General features: G+C 45.2%; 2 pseudogenes; one reads left to right on the forward strand and one right to left on the reverse strand.

The window, feature by feature from the left end:
- The window catches only part of LOC147977438 (uncharacterized), a 138837-nt pseudogene extending 114226 nt beyond the window's left edge, over positions 1-24611 (forward strand).
- Positions 1192-6044, reverse strand: LOC147977440 (protein FAR1-RELATED SEQUENCE 5-like; annotated as a pseudogene).
- Positions 24612-25678: the final 1067 nt, after the last annotated feature.

The raw sequence follows: 25678 nt of genomic DNA on the forward strand, positions 1-25678 counted from the left end.
CCTTTTTTTTGCCACAATGATGCTAGTATTTTTAGAATCAAATCTAACCGGGTTTCAAATGGATTAGACACTAATTTCATTTTTGAATGAGGTTTTTGTGTTGGCTAGTACGAGTTATTTTGAAAATGCGGTTTGTATGTGTGTCGCACAAAAAAATGAAATGCAAAACAAAAACTTGCGGGTCGAAATGCAATGCAAAAAATGATGTTTCTGTTACTTTTGAGATGGCATGCTATTTTCAAAATGATGTTTTTTTAATTTGAAAAACAATATATACTAAAAAACATGCTATCTTTTAAAAAAGCGTAATTAAGAAAACGTTGTTTTCAAAATCAGCACGCTACATTCAAAAAAAATATTTAAAAAAGCTTGTATTTTTTGAAATCAGTTTAAAAAGAGCGTTGTATTTTTAGAATGAGGCTGTTATTTTGAAATCAGCATGCTATTTTTAGAAACAACATATTCAAAAGAACATGATTTTTTTAAATCAGCATGCTATTTTTTAAAACAGCATGCTATTTTAAAGGTAGCATATTGAAAAGAGCATTATATTTTCAAAAGTACCATGCTATTTTTAAAATTAGCATGGTATTTTTGAAATTAGCATGTTATTTTAAAAGTAGCATAATTTTAAAAGTAGCATGCTATTTTTAAAATCAGCATGATATTTTTAAATCAGCATATTCATTATATTTTATTTTCAATTGGACATGTTTTTTCAAATGAGCATGCTATTTTTAAAATATCAATATGCTTATTTTCTATTTGAAAATAAACGATTTTCAATGTTATTTGAAAACGAGGTTTCTATTAACGTTCTATGTTCTTATATATATAAATTTTCAGCTTCTATTTTATATTTCAAGTATGAAATTTGACTACACTTTGAACAAATTTCAGCAATATATTATGTAAAAAATGAAAAAAAATACAGAAAACCAACTACACTAAAAATGCATTGTTTCATCGATGTTGATAAAGCATAACTAGCCTACCATGTCGACCCGTCCATAATAAACTGAGGGTGTACCAATCAAACGAGGATTCAGAAAAATAGTGACAGTTCATCAAATAGGTCTAATACATGAGAAACAAGGTGGATGACGGCATGGAAAACTGTCTACTTTAGTTTGTTCTCAATTTTTCGACCCTAGAAATCCTTTTGTTTTCTCTGCTTGACCCTGTGTGCATCTAAACATCATGTCTCGACTTCACTTTAGCTTTCCTGCATGAAACAATGTTTGTTAATAGGATAGCAAAGAATATTTAAGCATGTATAGTACACTATAACAGAAAAAACACTAGCTTCACTGATTTTCTCTTCATAGCTACAGAAGCTAACTTGACAGATCTTATTCGCTCAGCCTGTGGTAGATTCCTATTAGGCCTTTTTGTCTTCATCACCCCTTTGGCATGTTCTTTACCGCCCTTACTAGAGTCTTTCCTGGAAAAGTTAAGAAACGTCAACACAGTACTAGCAAATACCCGACTTCTAGAGTGGACATGTAAGTACAGACACTAACTTCACTGGTTTTCCTCGCGCACCCTTGTCATCGTTCTTTTTCGTCCTCCCAGCATTGACATTTGGAGCGCCCTTGCGTTTCCTACAAAAAATGAAATAGATGAATCTGCAGCCAGCATTCGAAAACATGTTTAAGTACGCACAATTGTGCTAATGCCCACTTGTTTGGTTTTGCGTAATCCTCTCCTGCAACCTCCAATGGTCTCTTTCTAGCCCTCCTCAGCCCACCATCTTCTGCATCTGAATCTTCCTCTTCTTCCTCATATGAATCTCCCTCTTCTTCTGCATCTGAATCTCCCTCTTCTTCTGCATCTGAATCTTCCTCTTCTTCTGTACCTGAATCTTCCTCTTCTTTTGTACCTGAATCTTCCTCTTCTTCTGTATCTGCCTCTGTCTCTTCTTCTGTATCTGCCTCTGTCTCTTCTTCTGTATCTGACTCTGACTCTGTCTCTTCTTTTTGCTTCTTCCTCCTTGTGCTATTTGATTTCCCCGATTTTTTCCTGCGTAAATTGAAGAAAAACATGTGAAAACTCTCCGGGAGAACATATTAACACTGTAAGCATGTCTGGAAATGAACAATGAGATTAAAATGTGCAATAACTTTGTTGCTTTTTTGAATCTTCCTCTTCTTCTATATCTGAATCTGTGTCTTCTTCTGTCTTTGAGTCTTTCTCTTTTCGCTTCTTCCTCCTTGTGACCTTTGATTTCCCCGATTTGTTCCTGAGTAAATTGAAGAAAAAGAGAGAACATATTAACATGGTAAGCATGTATGGAAATGAACAATGAGATAAACATGTGCACTAACTTCGTTGCTTTTTTTCCCTCTCATCCGCTCGCGCCTAGATTTAATCCTCTTGTTCGATTCTTCGGTAGTTGGTCTCCCTTTTGGAACTATTTTGATTGGATTTTCCACGTCATCAGTGCAGCATTCGTGAGCAGCAGAGAAGTATGCCGGCAAAGGAACAAACAATTTATGGCCTTCATCCAAATTAGTTTTTTCTCCATCAACCAATATACTCCGAAGGAACACCATCACCTGTTCTGACTGTGAATCGCTAGCTGCGGCTGTGAATAAAGCGTCACTAGCCATGTTGCGTAGTTGATGATACTTATTCATGTGATCAGACCATACATGAGTATTCGCAGTCCTCGAAGAAGGGAACGCTGGCTTGGCCTGCATTGTCCATCTTTTCTTGACAATTTTTTTTGGAAATGTGCGTACACCAAGATGATCCAGAACGTAGAATTTATGTGCGCATGGGTAATCCTGACTTTCCAACTTTTTACATTTACAAGATGCATCATCCAATCTTGCTCCTGTAAACAGACAAGTCACGTGATATATAAAATCCACAGGCTTAGCATCCACGCCTTGTGCATCCAACTTTTTTGCCTCCAACTCCTCACTGTCCTTACCTTCCAAGTGATTGGGATCCTTAGCATCCAGGTTTTTGGCATGCAAGTCCACACCATTCTTGCCTTCCAAGTCATTGGGATCACTAGTAGAAAACGGGCCATTAGTACCGGTTTGTAAGGGCCTTTAGTGCCGGTTATGGAACCGGCGCTAACATTTCGGCACTAAAGGCCCCCCCCCTTAGTACCAGTTCGGCACGAACCGGCGCTAAAGTGCCACCACGTGGCGTGAGCTCGCGCCCTGGTACGGGGGACCTTTAGTACCGGTTGGTGTTACCAACCGGTACTAAAGGTTTTTTTTTGAATTTTTTTTAAAAAAATTTGGAAAAAATTTTGATTTTTTTTAATTTTTCTGAATTATTTGATGATTTAGTCTCTAATCACCTCTCTTAACTGCTCAAGTGTGGATCACTCATTCCAAATCATCTAACTTCCCGACCGGTCACCCATCCCTCTCACTACTCCAGCCCGAGCACGCTTAACTTTCAGGTTCTATTCTCCTTCGTTTCCGAGTCTGCACTTGTTGTTTTCCTGACAATAGTAAGATGTCAATCCTATTAACCCTCAGGAGTTTAGCTTGAGCATGAAGTCACACATTTCACCGTTTGAGTTTGAAACTATTATTCTAAAAAAACAGTAATTATTTAGTAACGCTAATATTTCTTGAATAAGTTTGACCATAGTTTGACCACAGTTTGACCATAGTTTGACCAGATTTGACCAAAATTCAAAAAATTGAAATAATTATTTAGTAACACTAATATTCTTGAATAATTAGTTTGACCATTGTTTGACCACAGTTTGCCCACTGTTTGAATATTTTTCAATTTTTTCCACTCTAGATCTTAAAATTCGGATGTAACTTTTTGAGTAGATGATTTTTCATATAAAAAACTTTTTCATCCGAGTTAGTATGCAAAAGTTATGCCCATTTTTACAAATTTCAGAGAGATTTTGCAAATAAAGTCAATTCACATTTGCAAATTTTCCCAACAACTAGACCACACATCACATGAGAAACTTATTTTCTTTTCATTTTTTGACATTTCCATTAGTTTCTTTTATTTTTTTAAAACTGAAAAGGCGATCCACTTGGGGGGGTAGAGTTTGAAAATGGGACCTTTAGTACTGGTTCGTGGCACGAACCGGTACTATAGGTTAGACCCCTTTAGTACCGGTTCGTGGCACGAACCGGTACTAAAGGGGTGGTGGCAGGCTGGCGTCAGGCCGGGGCCCCACGATCACCTTTATTACCGGCTCAAATACAAACCGGCACTAATGTGCTTCACGTTTGACCCTTTTTCTACTAGTGGATCCTCAGCATCCAAGTTTTTTGCATGCAAGTCCTCAGCATCCTTACCTTCCAAGTCATTGGGATCCTCAGCATCCAAGTTTTTGCATGCAAGTCCTCAGCATCCTTACCTTCCAAGTCATTGGGATCCTCAGCATCCAATTTTTTTGCATGCAAGTCCTCAGCATACTTACCTTCCTTACCTTGCAATTCTCTAGCATCCCTGCCATATGGGACTTTATCATATGGGGCTTTGCGCAAAACTCCAAACACGACCAAACCATCACATGTTGCCCGGTCCGTGACCTGCCAATTTGTCCCTTCGACAATCTAACGCTTTACCTTTGGAAACGTCACAGTTGTATAAATATAAGAGGCAGCAATCTCCAGAGGGTGTGCATTCAGCTTAGTGAATGGTATCGTATGTGTTGCTACTGCGTCTAATGCTGCTTCAGTCTTACGCATTATGGATACACAGTGCTCAACATGCTGCAACAAATCAACAAGCTGCAACAAATCAACAAGCTGCATCTTCCTGTTCAGGTGCACATGAAGCCTTGAGTTGAGAGACTCACTCCTCTGATTACTCATCATGCCTAGGAAATATCTACCCTTTGTGTACGCAGAAGCCCATTTGTGTCGCAGCTCGTACATCCTGTTAACCCATGACGACCTCTTGCCCGTTGGTTTTATTTTGAACCCAACCTTATAAGCCTCCCATCTTTTCTCAAACTCATCAACATCCCAACGACGGTAAATGAATTCCCTAAACTGCTCCAGCTTTTCCTCGCGGAGGTGCATCACCATATTCTCCTCGCTATGCCATGTGCACAAACGATGATCTGTTCCGGTCCAGACAGTAGCTATTGCTTTAGCCATTGCACCGTCCCCATCGGTGATTGCTGAAATTGGTGCTGTCTGGGACATTGCCTCCAAAAATACATGAAGAAGCCACTGGTATGATGCAACTGTCTCGTCTGACACTAGACCGACCCCAAACAAAACTGTGCTGTGATGATGGTTCAGACCAACAAATGGAACAAATGGAAGCCTGTACTTGTTAGACCGATATGTACTGTCGAACACCACGACACCACCAAAGGCAACATAGTCAATGCGGGATTGTGAGTCAGCCCAGAATATGTTCCTCAAATGGCCTTCGCTGTCTTTTGTGTATTCGAAAAATAATTCTGAGTCTGCTTTTTTCTGTGCAATCATATAGGTGAGCAAATATCTAGTGTCACTGCCTTCTATCTTGCGCTTCTTCTGGACTGAAACATGGTTGTATAGATCTCGATCTATAAATCCAAGCTTTTCGGGACATCCGACATTCTTCTCCATTACATTCATAATCTGATGTGTTCGAAGTCCACCGACAGCATACTCGATGACATCGGCCTTTTGTGCGTCAGTCATTCTACGATGAGCCGACAAGTACGGAGTCAGGTCAGCAGGGACAAACAGATGGTTATGCTTGTCCATAAAATTCTTGACGAACTAGAGGCCACTGCTATCTTGTAGCTCAACCTGAAAAAGAGCGGGACACCCACACCGAGAAAGACCCCTCGGTGTTCTTTTTCTTTCAGCTCTGTTAAAGTGCTTAAGGGCCCGCCATCCTTGTTTGCAGCACTTGTATGTCCTTCTGTATGCATTTTGTTTCGGACCCGGACCCCTGTACTTCAGATCGTCCTTTCTAACACCAAATCATTTTTTTCTCGCATAGCCTACATAGAACATGTAGGCTTCTTCCTCAGTCCTGAACGTCTTCTTCACAATCTCTAAGTATTCCATACACTCATTCAGGTCTGAACCAGCCATGCATTTATTATCAATTCCTTTACCTTGCATGTGTACATCATCCATGTCTATGCCACCCTTGCCTGCATCCTCATTATCCTTATCATCCATGAACATACCATCCATTCCTTTGGGGTCCATGCCTTTTCCTTCATTGCCTCTATGACCCATGTTGAGGGAGTCCTGGATTAGGGGGTGTCCGGATAGCCGGACTATATCTTCCGCCGGACTCCTGGACTATGAAGATACAAGATTGAAGACTTCGTTCCATGTCCGGATGGGACTTTCCTTGGCGTGGAAGGCATGCTTGGCGATGCGGATATTTAGATCTGTTACCATTGTAACCGACTTTGTGTAACCCTAACCGTCTAAGGTGTCTATATAAACCGGAGGGTTTTAGTCCGTAGGACAACATACAACAATCATACCATAGGCTAGCTTCTAGGGTTTAGCCTCTTTGATCTCGTGGTAGATCTACTCTTGTACTACCCATATCTTCAATATTAATCAAGCAGGACGTAGGGTTTTACCTCCATCAAGAGGCCCCGAACCTGGGTAAAACATTGTGTCCCTTGTCTCCTGTTACCATCCGCCTAGACGCACAGTTCGGGACCCCCTACCCGAGATCTGCCGGTTTTGACACCAACATTGGTGCTTTCATTGAGAGTTCCTCTGTGTCGTCGCTTTTAGGCCCGATGGCTCCTCCGATCATCAATAACGATGCAGTCCAGGGTGAGACTTTTCTCCCCGGACAGATCTTCGTCTTCGGCGGCTTCGCACTGCGGGCCAATTCACTTGGCCATCTGGAGCAGATCGAAAGCTACGCACCTGGCCATCAGGTCAGGTTTGGAAGTTTAAACTACACGGTTGACGTCCGCGTGGACTTGATCTTCGACGAATTCGAGCCTCAGCCGAGCGCGCCGCACTGTGACGATAGGCCTGATCTAGCTCTGCCGCCGAACAGTGCCCTGGAGGCCGCACACGCATCGGTTCCGACCCTCGATTTGGAACCAACTGCGCCGATCGAGGATGGGTGGCTGGACACCGCCTCGGGGGCTGCAGTCTCTATGGCGATTGAGCCGAACACCAGCTTCGTCCTCTGTGAAGCCCGCGACTCCAAAGCGCCGGACTCCGCCCCGAACTCCGAGCCCTCCGCGTCCCTGCCGATCGAATCCAATTGGGCGCCGATCATGGAGTTCACCGCCGCGGACATCTTTCAGCACTCGCCCTTTGGCGATATTCTGAAGTCACTAAAGTCTCTCTCTTTATCAGGAGAGCCCTGGCCGGAGTACGGTCAGCAAGGTTGGGATACGGACGATGAAGATATTCAAAGCCCACCCACCACCCACTTTGTAGCCACTGTCGATGACTTAACCGACATGCTCGACTTCGACTCCGAAGACATCGACGGTATGGACGCCGATGCAGGAGACGATCAAGAACCAGCGCCTATAGGGCACTGGAAAGCCACCTCATCGTATGACATATACATGGTGGACACCCCAAAAGAAGGTGATGGCGATGGAACAGCGGAGGATGACCCCTCCAAGAAACAGCCCAAGCGCCGGCGTCAGCGGCGCCGCTCTAAATCCCGCCAAAGCAAAAACGGTGATTCCGGCACAGGAGATAATAATACTCCGGATAGCGCCGAAGGACACCCCCTCCAGCAAGATTCAGCACAGGAGGACGGAGAAGCCAGCCCTCATGAGAGAGCGACAGACAGAGAGGTCAAGGATGATAATTATATGCCTCCCTCCGAAGACGAGGCAAGCCTCGACGACGACGAATTCGTCATGCCAGAGGATCCCGTCGAACAAGAGCGTTTCAAACGCAGGCTTATGGCCACGGCGAGCAGCCTCAAGAAAAAGCAGCAACAGCTTAGAGCTGATCAAGTTTGCTAGCCAACAGATGGACTGAAGTCCTTGCGGCCTAAGAGTATGAACTCGAATGCCCCTCCAAGAGCTACCCAAAGCGCAGGCTGCTACCCCGATTAGAGGAGGAAGCACCTAAACCTATATCACCAACGCATGACATGGCCGACCGGCCACCTCGTGGCCGTGACAGAGAGGCCTCTCGGCCCTCCACTCAAGCCGCGCCCCGGCGCCGCTCAAAACATACTAAGGCACGGGAAAATGCGCCAGACCTGCGAGACATACTGGAGGACAAGGCCAGGCAAACAAGATCAATCTACGGATCGCGCGGGCGCCCCACGGCACGTGACGATGATCGTCACTCCGGATACAATAAATCCGGCCGGGCCGAACTCAATAGACAAAGCTTGTTTGAGCTACATCATGATATAGCCCAATACAGAGGTGCCGCACACCCACTATGCTTCACAGATGAAGTAATGGATCATAAAATCCCTGAGGGTTTCAAACCCGTGAACATCGAATCATATGATGGCAGAACAGACCCTGCGGTATGGATCGAGGACTATCTCCTTCGTATCCACATGGCCCGTGGCGATGATCTACACGCCATGAAATACCTCCCACTCAAACTTAAGGGACCAGCCCGGCATTGGTTTAATAGCTTGCCGGCAGAATCAATCGGTTCTTGGGAGGACCTGGAAGCCGCATTCCTCGACAATTTCCAGGGTACCTATGTGCGACCACCGGACGCCGATGACCTAAGCCACATCATTCAGCAGCCAGAGGAATCGGCCAGGCAATTCTGGACACGGTTCCTAACAAAGAAAAACCAAATAGTCGACTGTCCGGACGCAGAGGCCCTAGCAGCCTTCAAGCATAATATCCGCGACGAGTGGCTTGCCTGGCACCTTGGACAGGAAAAGCCGAAATCTATGGCAGCCCTCACGACACTCATTACCCGCTTTTGCGTGGGAGAAGACAACTGGCTAGCTCGTAGCAATAACTTAACCAAGAACCTTGGTAATTCGGACACCAAGGACAAAAGTGGCAGGTCGCATCGGAACAAGCAAAAGCGCTGCGTTAACAGCGACAGCAACGAGGATACGGCAGTCAATGCCAGATTTAGAGGCTACAAATCTGGTCAGCAGAAAAAGCCATTCAAAACAAATACTCAGGGCCCGTCCAGTTTGGACCGAATACTCGACCGCTTGTGCCAGATACATGGCACCCCCGAAAAGCCAGCCAATCACACCAACTGGGATTGTTGGGTGTTCAAGCAGGCAGGCAAGTTAAATGCCGAAAATAGAGATAAGGGGCTGCGTAGCGACGACGAGGAGGAGCCCAGGCCACCGAACAACAGTGACAGTGAACATGATATACGCAACCCACATCCCCAAGAGGAAGCGGAAGCGTGCGCTACGGGACGTATACGCGATGGAGCCAGTCGCCCCAAAGTTCAACCCATGGTCCTCCTGCCCGATCACTTTTGATCGAAGGGACCACCCCACTAGCATCCGTCATGGCAGGTTCGCCACATTGGTTCTAGACCCAATTATTGACGGATTTCATCTCACAAGAGTCCTTATGGACGGCGGCAGCAGCCTGAACCTACTTTACCAGGATACAGTGCGGAAAATGGGCATAGATCCCTCAAGGATTAAGCCCACCAAAACGACCTTTAAAGGCGTCATACCAGGTGTAGAGGCCAACTGTACAGGCTCAGTCACACTTGAAGTGGTCTTCGGATCTCCGGATAATTTCCGAAGCGAGGAGTTAATCTTCAACATAGTCCCGTTCCACAGTGGCTATCACGCACTGCTCGGGCGAACCGCATTTGCAAAGTTCAATGCGGTACCGCACTATGCATACCTCAAGCTTAAGATGCCAGGCCCTCGAGGAGTAATCACGGTCAATGGAAACACCGAACGCTCCCTCCGAACGGAGGAGCACACGGCGGCCCTCGTAGCGGAAGTACAAAGCAGCCTCTCTAGGCAGTTCTCCAGTCCGGCCGTTAAAAGGCCGGACACTGTCAAGCGCGCCCGGAGTAACCTACAACAAGACCGCCTGACACATTCTGAGCAGGCGTAGCAATGCGGCCCCAACCCCAGCCCTCGCGAAATAGCGAAACAAGTGCTTCGCGTACATAACTACGCTCTCGAAATACCATGGGCACAGGGGGAGGGGCACCATCACGGCATGCCCAAAACATGGCTTAAACCGCACTAGGGGCTGCCAAATTCTTTCTTTATCTTCTCTTACTTTCAGGACTCCATACTTCGGACGACCTGTTCGGCAATTCAACTGCCGCACAAATGATGCAAGAACCTGGGACACAGACAAGCCATGCCGCATTATGGAACTCCCAGGTGGTCTCTATCACGAGCAGTATACCTATTTTGCATACAATTCCGCGGCCTGCCCCTAGACCGGACATGTTAAATAGTCCAACCTTTCGCTTATCACGCTATTTGTATCGTTCTGCTTCGATCGTAGCATTTTTAATAAACAATGCATAGCTTTTATCTATTTTTGCATTACCCTTTTTTATATATATGTTCATTAATGACATGTTGCACCCGTACACTATGGTACGACAAATACGCCAGAGGCTTCAGTACCCCTCAATATGGTGTGAGAAGTCCGAACACTTTAACAAGTGCGGCACCCCGAACTTATAGCATTATATGCATCGGCTCCGAATCATGTCTTGGGTCAATAGTTGGGTTTGCCCGGCTCCTATGTTTTGGTGCCTTACGTTCCGCTATATCGGCTAAGGTAGCACTAGGAGAACTACTGCGATTGTGCCCCAGTTGAGCTGGGCTGAGCACCTCAGTAGAGAAAGCTAAAACTGACTGTGATGATGAAGCGAGAGACCGGTCGTTGTTCGAGAGGTTTTTTGAGTCCCTAAAGACTTATGCCGCTTCGAGCGATGAACCGGCTTTGTCCGGCCAAGGCGTGGATAGCGCCCCGAACTCGGTCTTCCGAATACTAGGGGCTTCGCCGAAATTTAAAATTATAGAGTTCTATGGCTAAGTGAGAGTGTTCAAGCATTATAGTCCGATTGCCTTGTTCGTTGTGCTGAGCGCCTCCCTCGAAGGACCCAACCATGGGAAAAAGAGCGCTCAGGTTTATCCCGAACACCCCAGCACTAGTGGCATGGGGGCAGAAGCCGACGACTGGCCATCTCTCAATTTTTGATAAACGGCCGCACAGAAAGTAATATTTTAAATTCAACAAGCATTGCTTAGCGCATATGAACAAGTTTTCAGCGCACATGACAATACGAGCGAGCTTACTCAAAAATTACATCCCTGGTACATTCATCCGCCATAAGGCGGGCACCCTTCAGAACGTCCTTATAACAGTTCCCGGGCTTGCGATGCTCTTTCCCTGGTGGTGGCCCGTCCTTCACAAGCTTCTCACCGTCCAGCTTACCCCAGTGCACCTTAGCACGGGCAAGGGCCCTCCGGGCACCTTCGATGCAGACAGAGCGCTTGATGACCTCGAGCCTTGGACAGGACTCCACCAGCTGCAGCACCAGCCCGAAGTAGCTCCCAGGAAGGGCCTCTCGAGGCCACAAGCAAACTATGAGTCCCTTCATGGCCTGTTCGGCCGCCTTGTGGAGCTCGACCAGCTACTTCAGCTGGTCGCTCAAGGGCACAGGGTGTCCGGCCTCAGAATACTGAGACCAAAACACCTTCTCCGTCGAGCTGCCCTCCTCGGCTCGGTAGAATGCGGCGGCATCGGATACGCTCCGGGGAAGATCTGCGAACGCTCCTGGAGAGCTCCGGATTCGGGTAAGTAACAAGTAGCTTACTTTTGTATGTTTTCTTTGCATAAAGAATGCCTTACCCGCCGCTATCTTTTTCACCACATCCAACTCCTAGAGGGCCTTCTGGGATTCGGCCTTGGCAGACTTGGCAGTCTCGATGGCCGCCGCGAGCTCGGACGCTCGCGTCTTTGAGTCAAGCTCCAAACTCTCATGTTTTTTCATGAGAGCCTGAAGCTCTTGCCGCGCCTCACGACCTGCGCCTCAAATTTCTCCCGCTTGGTGCGCTTCGTGGCCGCTCTCTTCTCGGCCTCGGACAACGCCTGCTTGAGGGTCGCCACCTCAGTTGTGGCCCCTACAATAAGCAGCATAATCTTGTCATTTTTTGCAATTGCATCTTTTATATATATATTTTTCTATAAGGTATCTCTTACCTTCATTCTCCTCGATCTGCCGCTTGGCAAGACCGAGCTCTTGCTCGGACCGCTCGAGGCCCTGCTTCTGTGTGCCCACCTCCGCAGTCAGGGCGGCGGTCGCAAGCAGCGAAGCCTGCATACGCATATTGACTCATTTTTTGTTAGACTCCTGCGAAATTTATTAGATCCTCTATTCGGCTTTTCTTTCCGAACGCCAAACAGAGCATCAGGGGCTACTGTCTATGCGGTAATATTCTTACATATTTTTTACTTACCTCGAAGCCTGTTAGAAGGCTAGCACAAGCGTCAGTCAGTCCGCTCTTGGCGGACTGAACCTTCTGGATCACCGCACTCATAATAGTACGATGTTCCTCGTCGATGGAGGCGCCCTTAAGCACCTCCACACTACAAGAAATATGTCAACTTATGACCTTCTGTTAGTGACCCTCGAAGAATTGGTCATAAATTTATGACCATTTTAGACCAATTGGTCAAAAGCTGTCTGGGGGGCTCCAAACCCTAAACCATTGCGACCATTTTGGTCAGAAAGGTCATAATTTCCTTACACGAAATGGTCATAAACCAAACAGCGCTAGTCCACTGCCTTATTTCTAGTTGTTAACGACCAATATAGATGGTCATAGCCTTGTAAATTGTGGTGGGTTGCGATGACTAGGCGGCATCTCATCAGTTTTGCCTATGTGTCATGTCCATGTGGCAGTTTTTGCCCTAGGTTGTGAAGCAACCTATATTTCTGTCATTCCCAAAATATCTAAAAAAATCTCATAAATTCTTTGGGTCATATCTTCGTCAAATATGTAAAAACCTTCCTTTCCTAGTTCAAAAATAATTCAAAAATATTCATTTTCCTTTTCTGTTCAGAACAACAGTTTGTGAAGGAAGTACCACTTTGGCATGTCTAAATAGTATCCATTTTCTATAGTGCTTTCCTATGGCCAAATAACCATCCTCCACCAAATGCTAGCTCAATACATTCATTATTTTGAGCCGAGCTTCAACATTCGTAGTTATGTCCAGTGTGGTAGTTTGCAAAGCAAGTACCACCTAGGCTCCTCCTTTTGAGCTGAAAATTTGTGAAGACGGTCTTCTTAGTAACTGATCATCCTCAGCCAAAACTCACGCCCATTAGCCATGTATATTTCCCGTACCGCTAATCAAACACTTGGCTGCTAATTCATGTTTGAGCATCGATCGGTCTCCTCGTGAGAATATTATGTTGTAATTTTCTTCCTAGAACCAACCTGGGGAGTTCCCAACCCACTAGACATGCCTAGGCCACGCAGAACAAATGGCAACATCATGGTCGCGCGGTAACCACGCGGCGGGCATGCGAGTTTACGCGCTCTAGAGTTGGGGCCCTCGGCCGCCGCCCAAACCTCGACGTATCGCCACCAAACCATGTATTTATGATTAAATAGGTCCTTATGTAACTAGAAATAATTTTTGGAAAAAATAAATAGCAAACTATAAGGCAGCTGCAGTTCAAATTTGATCCGCTTCCAGCTAAATCGGCGGAAATTTGTCTTTTTCAAGAGAGGTGGATCAAAAAAATTTACACCCAACCATTTTGTCAATTGTGCAATAAATATGGCCTAGTATTTTATAAAAATGATTTGGTCCAATTTTGCAACAATTATTTGGTAGTTCACAAAAAAACCTCCTTTCGGGCACTCCAAAAATGGAAAATAGTTTTTTCGGCCAACGAAAACGAAAACTTCCTTAGGCAACATTGTTTGCCATTCCAATATGCACTCTTGTGCACAATATGAGATCATTTGAACAAACTATGCCATGAATGTGGCCATAATATTGATCATTTGGTTTGAAAGCCATTGATCTCCACACATGATAGCTCGTTTCTGAGAACACTTTTTTAAAATAATTGCCGTATTACAAGTTTTTTATTTTTCCTAGGAACCTGGCCACATATGATGACACAATGCGAAGGTTTCCCAATTTTTTGATTTTTTTTGAATTTTTTATGCCCGTTTCAAAATGCGGTCAAAACGGCGAGAATGACCGTTCCTAGCTAGTTGTTGAATCTTGGAATTTTTTTGGTGTTTCTCTGATTAAAAAGATACTTATGTAACTAGAAATGATTTTTGGAAAAAATAAATATTAAACTATGAGGCAGCTGCAGTTCAAATTTGACCCGCTTCCAGCTGAATCGGCGGAAATTTGTCTTTTTCACGAGAGGTGGATCAAAAAAATTTACACCCAACCATTTTGTCAATTGTGCAATAAATATGGCCTAGTATTTTATAAAAATGATTTGGTCCAATTTTGCAACAATTATTTGGTAGTTCCTTCACACAAAAACCTCCTTTCGGGCACTCGAAAAATGGAAAATGGTTTTTTCGTCCAACGAAAATGAAAACTTCCTTAGGCAACATTGTTTGCCATTCCAATATGCACTCTTGTGCACAATATGAGAACATTTGAACAAACTATGCCATGAATGTGGCCATAAGATTGATCATTTGGATTGAAAGCCATTGATCTCCACACATGATAGCTCGTTTCTGAGAACACTTTTTAAAAATAATCGCCGTATTACAAGTTTGTTATTTTTCCTAGGAACTTGGCCACATATGATGACACAATGCGAAGGTTTCCCAATTTTTTGATTTTTTTGAATTTTTTATGCCCGTTTCAAAATGCGGTCAAAACGGCAGGAATGACACTTCCTAGCTAGTGGTTGAATCTTGGAATTTCTTTGGTGTTTCTCTGATTAAAAAGATACTTATGTAACTAGAAATGATTTTTGGAAAAAATAAATATTAAACTATGAGGCAGCCGCAGTTCAAATTTGACCCGCTTCCTACTGATTTAGCGGAAATTTGTCTTTTTCACCAAAGGTGGATAAAAGCTTTTGACACCCAACCGTTTGGTCAATTATACATTAAATATGGACTAATATTTTAGAAAAATGATTTAGTACCATTTTGCAACAAATGAATGGTAGTTTCTTCACAAAAAAACACATTTTTGTCACTCAAAAAATGGAAAATGGTTCTTTTGAGCAAAGAAAATGAAAACCTCACAAATCAACATTGTTTGTCATCCCTAAATACACACATGTACAAAATATTGGTTTATTTGAACTAACTATAAAAGGTTAAATGTTTGCATGAGTAAGAGGGCACAAACTATAAGAGAAAAAACAAAAAAATGCTTAAGTCTGATTGGTGGAACCAGCTGTGGCATGGATCAATAACATGGCAAACATTTGTCCATCCATCCACCCCTCCGCTCTCTCTCCCTCTCTCACAACAAACCCATCTTTCTCTCGCACAGCTAACCCTAGCGATCCACCTCTTCCCTCCCCTCCCCTCGCGCAGCCGCCACCCACCTCCACCACGCCTTCCCACCCACATCGCCGCCGCTGTCGCCGGCCTACGCCCTCCCCCCACACCGCCGCTGTGAAACCTCGTCCTCACCTTCTCTCCCTGGTCGAGCAGCAGCAGGTCAGGCGGAGGCGGCAGCCAGATCCGCCGCGTTGCTTCCGGATCCGCGCCCTCCCCACCCCCAATTCATCTCCAATCCCGCCGCCGACACCCAACCCCACCCCTACCGGCGACCTCCCCTAACCCCATCACCACCGGCGACCTCCCTCCCTTGCTACTCAACCCAACCCAACCCCGATTCGATTCAGTTCAGAGACGAATCCTCTCCCACATCGCCGCCGCCACACACCTTGGTCCACAACACCAATGAATCGCCGCTTAAGCTCAGTGTGGCGGTGGTGGCAGTGCCGTGTGTGTGTGCCACTTCTCTCTCGGCCAGATCCGCCGGATTCGCTTCCCCCACTTGCTCCTTCCTGTCGGTGCGATGCGTTTCTGCTTCTCTTCACTGGTTGGTCTCCGCTTGTGTTGCGGCTATGGCGGTCTGGGCGTAGTCTGTGCGCAGGCGCTGCTGTTGGTTGCTTGCTGCCGCTCTGGTTTTTGACTGCTGGTGGTGGTCGCGACCGGTCCGCACACTTTTCTGTTATTTCCCCTTGTGCCGGGAGCTAACTGCCATCTCTGGTTGTGTGCAGGCAGGAGACCAGCAGGAGCGCGGAGGAGGGGTCCTTCGGTTGCCGCCATGGCTCGGATCTTGCTCCATGGAAACCTCCACGTCAACAGCTTCGAGGCCTCGTCGCTCTCCCACCCCGGCCGCTGGCCCCCAAGTTCATCCGCAAGGTACTTACACAGTCCTACTCACGGATCATTTCTGATTTCTCCCTTCATTTTATTTTCTTCCCGTCCAAGCCAAATCAATTGATTGATTGTTACCATGCCCAACTAGACGTGCTAGTCTACAGTATTAGTACATGGTAAAATGGTGCGGCTAGGGAGCCATTTTTTACTAGTACCAGTAAAAATAACTGAAAATACAAAGAATCACTGCATATTTTATCCAGAATCGTTGCTAGAGTTTTGCTTATGCCGGCTCCTACCATAGTTGATAGATGATTATGATAGTTGACTAGTAATTTAAAGGTTGGCCTGATCGTGGTTACATCTTCATTCCCTGAATTGTTTGCCTGGACTCACAGTTTGATGTATGCGATGTGTGTTTCTGTAGTCATGCCCATGATGTGACTCTTCATGTTCTAAACTGATCTTTGTACATTTGAAATCAATGAGTGTAGGTGTGATCTTTGTACATTCTGAGGTTCAAAACTAATATCTCCTCTAGGAAACAAATATTTCACAAGGCATGCTCTGCTTTGAGTTGGTTCGAATTTGAATGGTTCGCCGTGTGTAGGTGTGATCTGAATTCTGAATGGGTCTTTTGGCAGGTACATGAAGGCCGGGAGCGCCAAGGCGCACCTCACGCATATTTTGACTGATTCATTATTGGTGAACTTGCTGGTATGCATGTAGATCATGGTGTACCAGCTTTGCAAGGGCACCATGACCTTGATCCCGGCAAGAGGAAGTGTTCTCTTCTCTTTATCAACCAAAGGCACTTTCTTCTCTCATGGATGGATGGGACTCCATCAATTTAGTATCAGTTTAGGTGTTAGTATGCTGTTGATGCTTGTGTTGATGCCATGCTTTTTGTCTTGTCATGTGCTGATATTAACTGGCAGCATTATCTCCCATGATTGCTTGCTTGCTTGCTTACTCTATAACCTGTACTGCTAAAACATGTTATCCTACTCCATGATGCTATATCATTTGCAAATACTCCTGGACATCAGCTCCCATCATGTTGCATTAGCTATAATTTGTACTGGTAAAAGAGGAGTGTAAACTGGAGTAATTTTTTCAGCCATTATCTTTGTTTTCTTTTGGGCGGATGCTCTCCACTGGAGTAGAGCTGGGTACTACATCTCTTTTTGCATTCCTTTTTCAGTCAGTGCTTGAACATTTTTTTAAAGATGAATTGGAAAACTTCTGGACAGAAGTACATGGACTATAGTTGTAACTTCTTGCAGTATAGCTGTAGCAGTCCATTAGGAGTAGTTTTGCATCAGTAGCATTAGGAGTAACTTCTTGCATAAAATCTTTGACACATATTTTCATGCATAAGTAGCATGTTTGCTTGTTTTGGAGCAGCGATTAAACTACTCCATGTCAAATAAACCTTGCTAGGTGAATCTTTTCCATTAATTAAATTTGTACTGCTTGGAGTTGCCTGCTTGGAGTACTTCTTTTCATGGAGCTGCTTGCAGTAATTTCTGATTTGCAGTCAGATTAGCTCGGAGCAGTAGCATTGCTTGCTCTGCTATTCTCTTCTCTTCTTTTAATTAAAATTAACTAAACCTTTTCCTTTAATAAAATTAGCTAAAACTTTCCCAATTAATTAAAAATAACTGAAACTATTCCTTTAATGCTTGCATAAACTATTTTAAAGATGAATTGGAGTACTCCTTTAATGAAGGTTTTGTATAGTCTATTGCTTGCATCAGTACTTTTAAAAATAAATGAATTATTTCATTTAAGTGTACTCTGGACAGCAGTAGTATAGCACTTGCTGCTGCTGTTAAGCTTGCATCAGTACTGGTTGCAGTAGTATAGGACTTGGTTACTGCTGTTAAGTTTTTCCTTCTCTTCTCTTCTCTTCTCTTTGTCTGCCGGAGTAAACTTTTCCAGTATACTCCTAGGAGTAAACTTTCTGTGCTGCAGTAGGAATTGCTCTCAGGAGTAGCAGTAGTGATTTGTTTAACAGCAGCAATGACAGCAGTGCATATCAATTTATCATGATGACAACAGTAGTGCACACCAATTTGGAACTGATTTGTTGCTTCTCCCATGCTTAGTACTGTGAATCTGTTTCCTCTAGGCATTTAGATAGTGTAACTTCTTAGATATACTGCATACTGAAAGTTAAGAACCCCAACTGATTTGTTCTCAATCTGATTGCTTGCTGGTTACTCAGTTTTTATATCTGGACAGTGTGGTAATACACTATTGTGTCCCTATGATGTGAAAGTTATGGTCTGAATAGCTTTATAATAGGATATGCTTGAGTCTCTATGATGTTCTCTCTTAGTATCATGTCATGAGCTGTGAGTCGTGCATATATAACTGAGCTGTATAAGACCAGCAAGTTTTTTTGCCAATTAGCTTTTCATGTGCATGCTCTTAATCCCCATAGCACTAAGAGAGGACCTTACTGATTCCCATATTACTAATTTCTGTATCAAACATTATTATTTTGTATCTATGTGCTAGCTCTGTCAAATATAATCAACCTGCCTATGTTCCATTTTGCTATTTGTACTTGGATAGAAAAGCTAAAATCTGTATAGTGCTCTGTGTGTAATACCAAGTTGTTCTTGTTATTTACAAACTGCTGTTCTTATACACTGATCCACAACACCTTACATTACACATTTGAAATTAATTAAAATACATCTAAACACAGTGCTTCAACATAGATTTATCCTATGATTATACTTGAGACATTAGTTTGTTTTTATGCTTTTGTTTCCCACAGTGCTTCAAGCTTGTTTATTAACTCGATTTGTTGTTATTCTGTTTAACGGGAGACTGCAGCAGAAGCAGAGAAGACGGATGCTACACCAATCCAAGAGTAGCTAGCTTTAACTTGGCAGAGCGTTTTATTTTTCAATCGCAATATTTGTGATTGTGTGGAATATTGTATGGTTATGTACATGAAGTTTTAAGTTCCTGGGCATGCAATATTTGTAGGTTAAACTGGTTGTTGTGATGTGAACTGCTTTCACATGTTCTGTTCTGTACAGAATATATTGTAATAAACCTATTTTGGTTCTTATTTGAAGATTTTCATATTCTTTTCTTCTTTCTGTTTGATATATACTGCTTAAAAAGCGATGTGGATCCACTGCCAGGAAAAATCTGACAATTGGGACCCATCTAAAAACTGGACCACAAAAAACACTCGAAAATAAAAATGAAATGGACCGCAAAAGGCCATGCCTAGAAAATAAAAAGGCCAAATTGTTGGGCCAGGCCCATGTAGGTAGAGAAAATTAATAGAGAAAATATATAGTAAAAAGGCTGAATTGTTGGGCTAGGCCCATGTAGAAAATCGAATTGGACCGGGCTGAATCTTGTGCCATATCAGATTGCCACGCTGGATGCCTATGTGGCCTGGGGAGGTTGCTAGTGACCAAAACGCCACAGTAGATGTATTTTGGTCGTAAACGTCTTTGACCATTCCAGAAGAGAGGTCGCTATAGTCAGTTTATGACCGCTAGCTTTTGACCTTCTGTTTTTGGTCACAAAAAGGTTGCAAATGGAAATTTTTGACCTTTCAGTGACTAATAGTGGTGGTCACAAGTTGACATATTTCTTGTAGTGCCAGCAGATTGTCTGGCGCCTCCAGCTAGACGAAGGCCGCCAGCTCAGTAGGCTTGCTCCTCTTAGAAGGAGGTCATCTGCCGTAGTCCAGAACCATTGAGGATTCCGGCGCGGTGTCCGGCGCAAAGCCGGACTTGGAGCCCTAAGGGGTCTTGTCCCCGTTACTCCCGGAGTCTGGGAGGTCGCCTTGTGGCTCCTCCAGGACCACCTCCTCTTGGCCCGGAACTTGTTGCGATGCCACTTCGGCGTCGTCCGCAGCGCGGGGGGAGGCAGCGGGCGGAACTGAATTCACGTCCGATGAATCCAGGGAGCCGCTCGACAACTCGTCGAGCCCGGCCTTGGGCCGGCTGCACAATTATATTCGACATAAGGAAAAGCTGTGCAACAAAGGAATATTATGAGTTACTCTGGTATCCGAATACTTACGATTGCGCTAGGCACTTGGCCCTGTGCGGCCACTCCTCTTCGCCCTCGTCGGCGTCGGTGGAGTAGTCCGGAGGGAGGGTCTTCCCCTTCTTGGACCCTTCGGCCGCCCCCGTTGGGGCGGCCTTCCTCTTCTTCCCCCCCCACCCCCCCCGCTGGAGGGGGAGAGGTTTCTTCTTCCTCCTCCTCGTCTTCATGGGAGGAGTGCGTCTCGGATTCGTCGGATGATGAATCCGACACCTCCAAACGTCGGGCACTCTTTCGAGTCCCTGTGGCCTTCTTGTTGGCCTTCTTCTCCGGCACCACGTAAGGTGCCGGAACTAGCAGCTTCGCTAAGCAAGCATTGGCTGGGTCTTCGGGTAAAGGAGCCGGACAGTTAATCGGTCCGGACTTCACCTGCCAAGCCTGTCAAAGGTAAGGGAGTTTAGATCCCGCATAGAGTCAAACTATGAAAAACCAACATCCTGTAAAAGGTAAAAATAGCTTACCGCACTAGCTTGACGCTGCGTGCTGAATCCGTGATCCTCGGAAGCGGATGCGGGAGCCTCGGCGCCCTTGGTTAGCATCTTCCAGGCATCTTCGTACGTCGTGTCAAAGAGCCTACTCAGAGTTTGGTGCTGCGCCGGGTCGAACTCCCACAGGTTGAAGTCCCGTTGTTGACACGGGAGGATCCGGCGGACGAGCATAATCTGGACTACATTGACAAGCTTAAGCTGCTTGTTCACCAGGGACTGGATGCATGTCTGCAGTCCAGTCACCTCTCCTTCGTCGCCCCACGACAGGCCCGTCTCTCTCCAGGACATGAGCTGCGTAGGGGGTCTGGACCGGAACTCAGGGGCTGCGACCCATTTCGGATCGCGTGGCTCGGTGATGTAAAACCACCCTGACTGCCACCCCTTCAGGGTCTCCACAAAGGAGCCCTCGAGCCATAGGACGTTGGCCATCTTGCCCGCCATGCCGCCTCCGCATTCCGCCTGGTTGCCACGCACCACCTTCGGCTTGATGTTGAAGGTCTTGAGCCATAGGCCGAAATGGGGGCGGATGCAGAGGAAAGCCTCGCACACGACGATAAACGCCGGTATGTTGAGGACAAAGTTCGGGGCCAGATCGTAGAAATCCAGGCCATAGTAGAACATGAGCCCCCGGACGAACGGGTGGAGAGGAAACCCCAGTCCGCGGAGGAAGTGGGGAAGGAATACTACCCTCTCATGGGGCCTTGGGGTGGGGAGGAGCTGCCCCTTTTCGGGAAGCCGGTGCGCGATGTCATTAGACAAGTATCCGGCCTTCCTCAGTTTTTTGATGTGACCCTCCGTGACGGAGGAGACCATCCACTTGCCTCCCGCTCTAGACATGGCTGGAGAAGGTTGAGGTGGGAAGTGCGGACTTGGGCGCTGGAGCTCGAGTGCGCGGAAGATGGATAGGCAAAGGAGGAAGAAGGCGCAGGTAGAAAGGTGGATCCTTATCCCCTTATATGGGTGCAAATATGCATCCCCACCAGCCTGGTAAAACTCGCTTATCTCCCAAGCGCCGTGATAAATGGCGCGGTTGGGTTACCCATGTCCGTATTGATGAGAATCCCGTAAATGAGGGGACACGATCTCTGCTTTGACAAGACGTGCCAAGGAAACCGCCTCGCAAAAAGTGATGAGGAGGGGAAGTAAAAACGATTCGAATAAAGGCTTGGCCATAGTGTGATGTCACAGTACGGAATACGTCAGCAGATTAGATTTGTGCAAATATTATTCTCTCTATGGCAATATGTGGAAACTTATTTTGCAGAGCCAGACACTATCCTTAGTGTTTACAATCTTTTATGAAGTACTTGGAGGAGGAACCCGCCTTGCAATGCCGAAGACAATCTGCGCCCGGACTCATCGTCATTGAAGCCTGGTTCAAGGGCTACTGAGGGAGTCCTGGATTAGGGGGTGTCCGGATAGCCGGACTATATCTTCCGCCGGACTCCTGGACTATGAAGATACAAGATTGAAGACTTCGTCCCGTGTCCGGATGGGACTTTCCTTGGCGTGGAAGGCAAGCTTCGCGATGCGGACATTTAGATCTCTTACCATTGTAACCGACTTTGTGTAACCCTAACCCTCTTCGGTGTCTATATAAACCGGAGGGTTTTAGTCCGTAGGACAACATACAACAATCATACCATAGCCTAGCTTCTAGGGTTTAGCCTCTTTGATCTCGTGGTAGATCTACTCTTGTACTACCCATATCTTCAATATTAATCAAGCAGGACGTAGGGTTTTACCTCCATCAAGAGGGCCCGAACCTGGGTAAAACATTGTGTCCCTTGTCTCCTGTTACCATCCGCCTAGACGCACAGTTCAGGACCCCCTACCCGAGATCCGCCGGTTTTGACACCGACACATGTCCTTGTCATCCTTGCCTGTATCACCCAAGTTTTTGCCATCGTTGCCTTTATCATCCATGTTGTTATGCTGCCAGCGAAAACAGATAGTCAATGTTACGGATGGATAGCATACGTTACCGAAATTATGCACTACTCTGCTTAAATAATTGATTTAATTTTTCATATCGGATTCATGTACCTAACTCAGTCCTTCAAAAGCTGTAAGTAAATATACCCTGACTAAATCCAGAAATTTATAATTGATTGTACTAGCTCTAACTGATGATCTCCTAACTAGATCCAAAGTCCACGAGTCCTTCAAATGCCTTGATAGATCCACCCTGATAGATCAATTATCTCCAAACTCCATTCAAAATTATCTCCTAACTAAATCCAAATTGTCTCCTAACAAAATCCAAAAGTATGTCCTAACTAAATCCAAATTATCTCCTAACTAAATCCAAAATAAGTCCAAACTCTATACAAAATAATTATCTCCTAACTAAATCCAAAATATCTCGAAACTCAATTCAAAAGTATCTCCTAACTAAATCCAAAATAACTTTCTTTGAATCCAAATCTGCTGACAACTTTCTCATGCCACATAATCCTAACTAAGTCCTTCAATATGTCCTAGCTACATCCGACTTACACTTCCTTTCAATCATAATCTCATCACAACTTTCTAAAAACATAATCCCTAATCCTCAGATGACATATCCTAAACCCTAACCAAATCCGACCGAAATCTCCTCACAACTTTCTAAAACGATAAACCCTAAACTTCACATGACATATCCTAAACCCGAATCAAATCCGACCACTATTGGTTCTATATGCAAAAGGGACCAGAAAAGATTTGAGATGGCTAGGCACTTACAGCGAAGATCCGGCATGAAAAAGTTGATGCACGTCGATGAGGATGATGTGGCCTCTTGGGTCGGGGAAGGTGGCATCCGCTCGGGGAAGGAGTGGATTAGCAGCTCGTCGGAAGATCTGGCGCCACGACCCAAGTGGGGTGACTTGCGATGGAGGGGGAGGGGGAGTAGGAGCAGGAGGGGTAGACACGGCGGGTGCGATCGAGGGCGCCGGAGGCGATCGAGGGGGCCCGAGGTTAGGGCTCGAGAGGAGGAGAGAGGACGAACCGCTTGAACCGAAATTCAAAAGAGTACGCACGATGATGGGACCTCTATAATGAAGTGCTTTATTAATGCAATTAATTTAATCAAAAAATTTAGGACAAGAATACCCTTAGACCAAATTGGGCCGATTAAAGGTAAAAAAATTAGGTCAAAAATACCCTTGGCTTAAAAAGGCCCAATTATTCTTATCCGTTAGATCGGCCATATAATACATGTGCTCTGGTGTATTATAATGCACCGTAAAATTTCCCAAAAACAAAGAAGAGAGGTGGTACTACAGTTTTGTTGACACCGCAATCACATATGGCCTGCTTTTTGGTGGTTTCATTCTTGAAGTTTCCTCAGTATATATCATCATGATGTCACCTTGGACTTGGACATTGCTAAAGAAAAGCACTCGGCCTCGCAGCTTCCTTGGTTCCATCATCGCCAGGTGTACAAGCAGAAGAAGGGTGCTGTGGTCAAACTCCATGGGTCAGTTCAGCATGTTAAACTATTTGGAGCAGTATGACAGGCAGTCAATTAAATGGTCGTCTGTGGTCAGGAAATTAGCAAATGTATTTTGCTGTAAGAGTGAGCAAAAGTTGTGGATGAGTAAGCTGGTGGACACCAAGTCGGTGGAGGTGGATGAGAGTATCATGAGATGTGTCGTCCAGAGGATTGCTATGTATCGCCTTCGAGATGGATCAAGTTCAAGTGGCCCGCCCCCCAATGGCCGATTCTTGGTCCACTGCTATAGAAGATGCCGAAGGATCCTGGTCCCTACAACTTTAACTATGAAGCTATTATCAAGCTCCATCTAGTCATAGAGGTACAGTGGAGTAAGTATGTAGGCACTGGCACTAGTATGGATGGTGAGTCTACCGCGGTCCATGTATGCCGGATGATATCCCAGTATAAAATTTATCTTTTGGTCACACTCCCTGAAATTCTGCCAATCGACGACAGCGGTCAAAGTGGCCCTCTTGCATTAAAAATGATCTGTGTACGGTTGCGTAATACGGTTGGCAATGGCATCATGCATCGGATAGCTTCGTACTTCAGCAGCAATGATTTCCCAGAGCCCCCGATGGAGTGCACGGAAGCGCAGGTGCTGGAGCTCCAAGAGGCATGGGTAGGTCTGCTCCTCCACACCGCCAGCAAGTCACGGCCGGAGATGCATGCGGCACTGCTAGCCAGAGGAGGGGAGCAACTTACCTTCATCTGGCTTCTCATGGCCCACTACGGACTTGGGGATGTGATGAAGTGCCCCATCGAGATGACGGTTGATGCACCTATTGGTCCGCACCACTACACCTTCTGTCTTCCTCCTAAACCTCAAGTCTCATATGTACGCATACTTACATCTATGAATTTCATTGGTATTTATTCACTTGATGCGAGACAACTTGGATATATATCAATCCATGCCTATTACTTCTAGCTAGTAGCAACCATCAACTCTCCCATGCTGTATAGATGGAGTTTCTGGTCCTAATCAAAAAACTATATGTAGAGCTTGCTGTCTAATGTGAATTCTTTTGTTTCTTTGTCAGGTTCTGCTGAAGCACTTTGTACCAATTTAAACCAATCCATGCTATACATTTACATGGATCAATACAAGTTCCTTCCGGCTCATTCCGTCGTGCCTGCTTGACCAAATAATTCTGCTTCAATCTGGCTTTCTTATCCTCTTTACTATTTTTTTCTCCTTTTTTTGTTTTGAGATGAACCTGTAGGAATTTCTTCCTACAGTGCCAATGGAATCCAGAGGATTCTTCTATGTTATATTTTTTGTTATATACAAACAAGTTTTATTATCTTTACTAATCGTCAACATGTATCCGAATTGGGCACACTGAAGATGGCGCTCCCACCCCCCACCACGGGC

This window comes from Triticum urartu, chromosome 4A (genome assembly GCF_056163025.1).
Source record: "Triticum urartu cultivar PI428250 chromosome 4A, HENAU_Tu73, whole genome shotgun sequence".
In the NCBI taxonomy this organism is placed as follows: domain Eukaryota; kingdom Viridiplantae; phylum Streptophyta; class Magnoliopsida; order Poales; family Poaceae; genus Triticum; species Triticum urartu.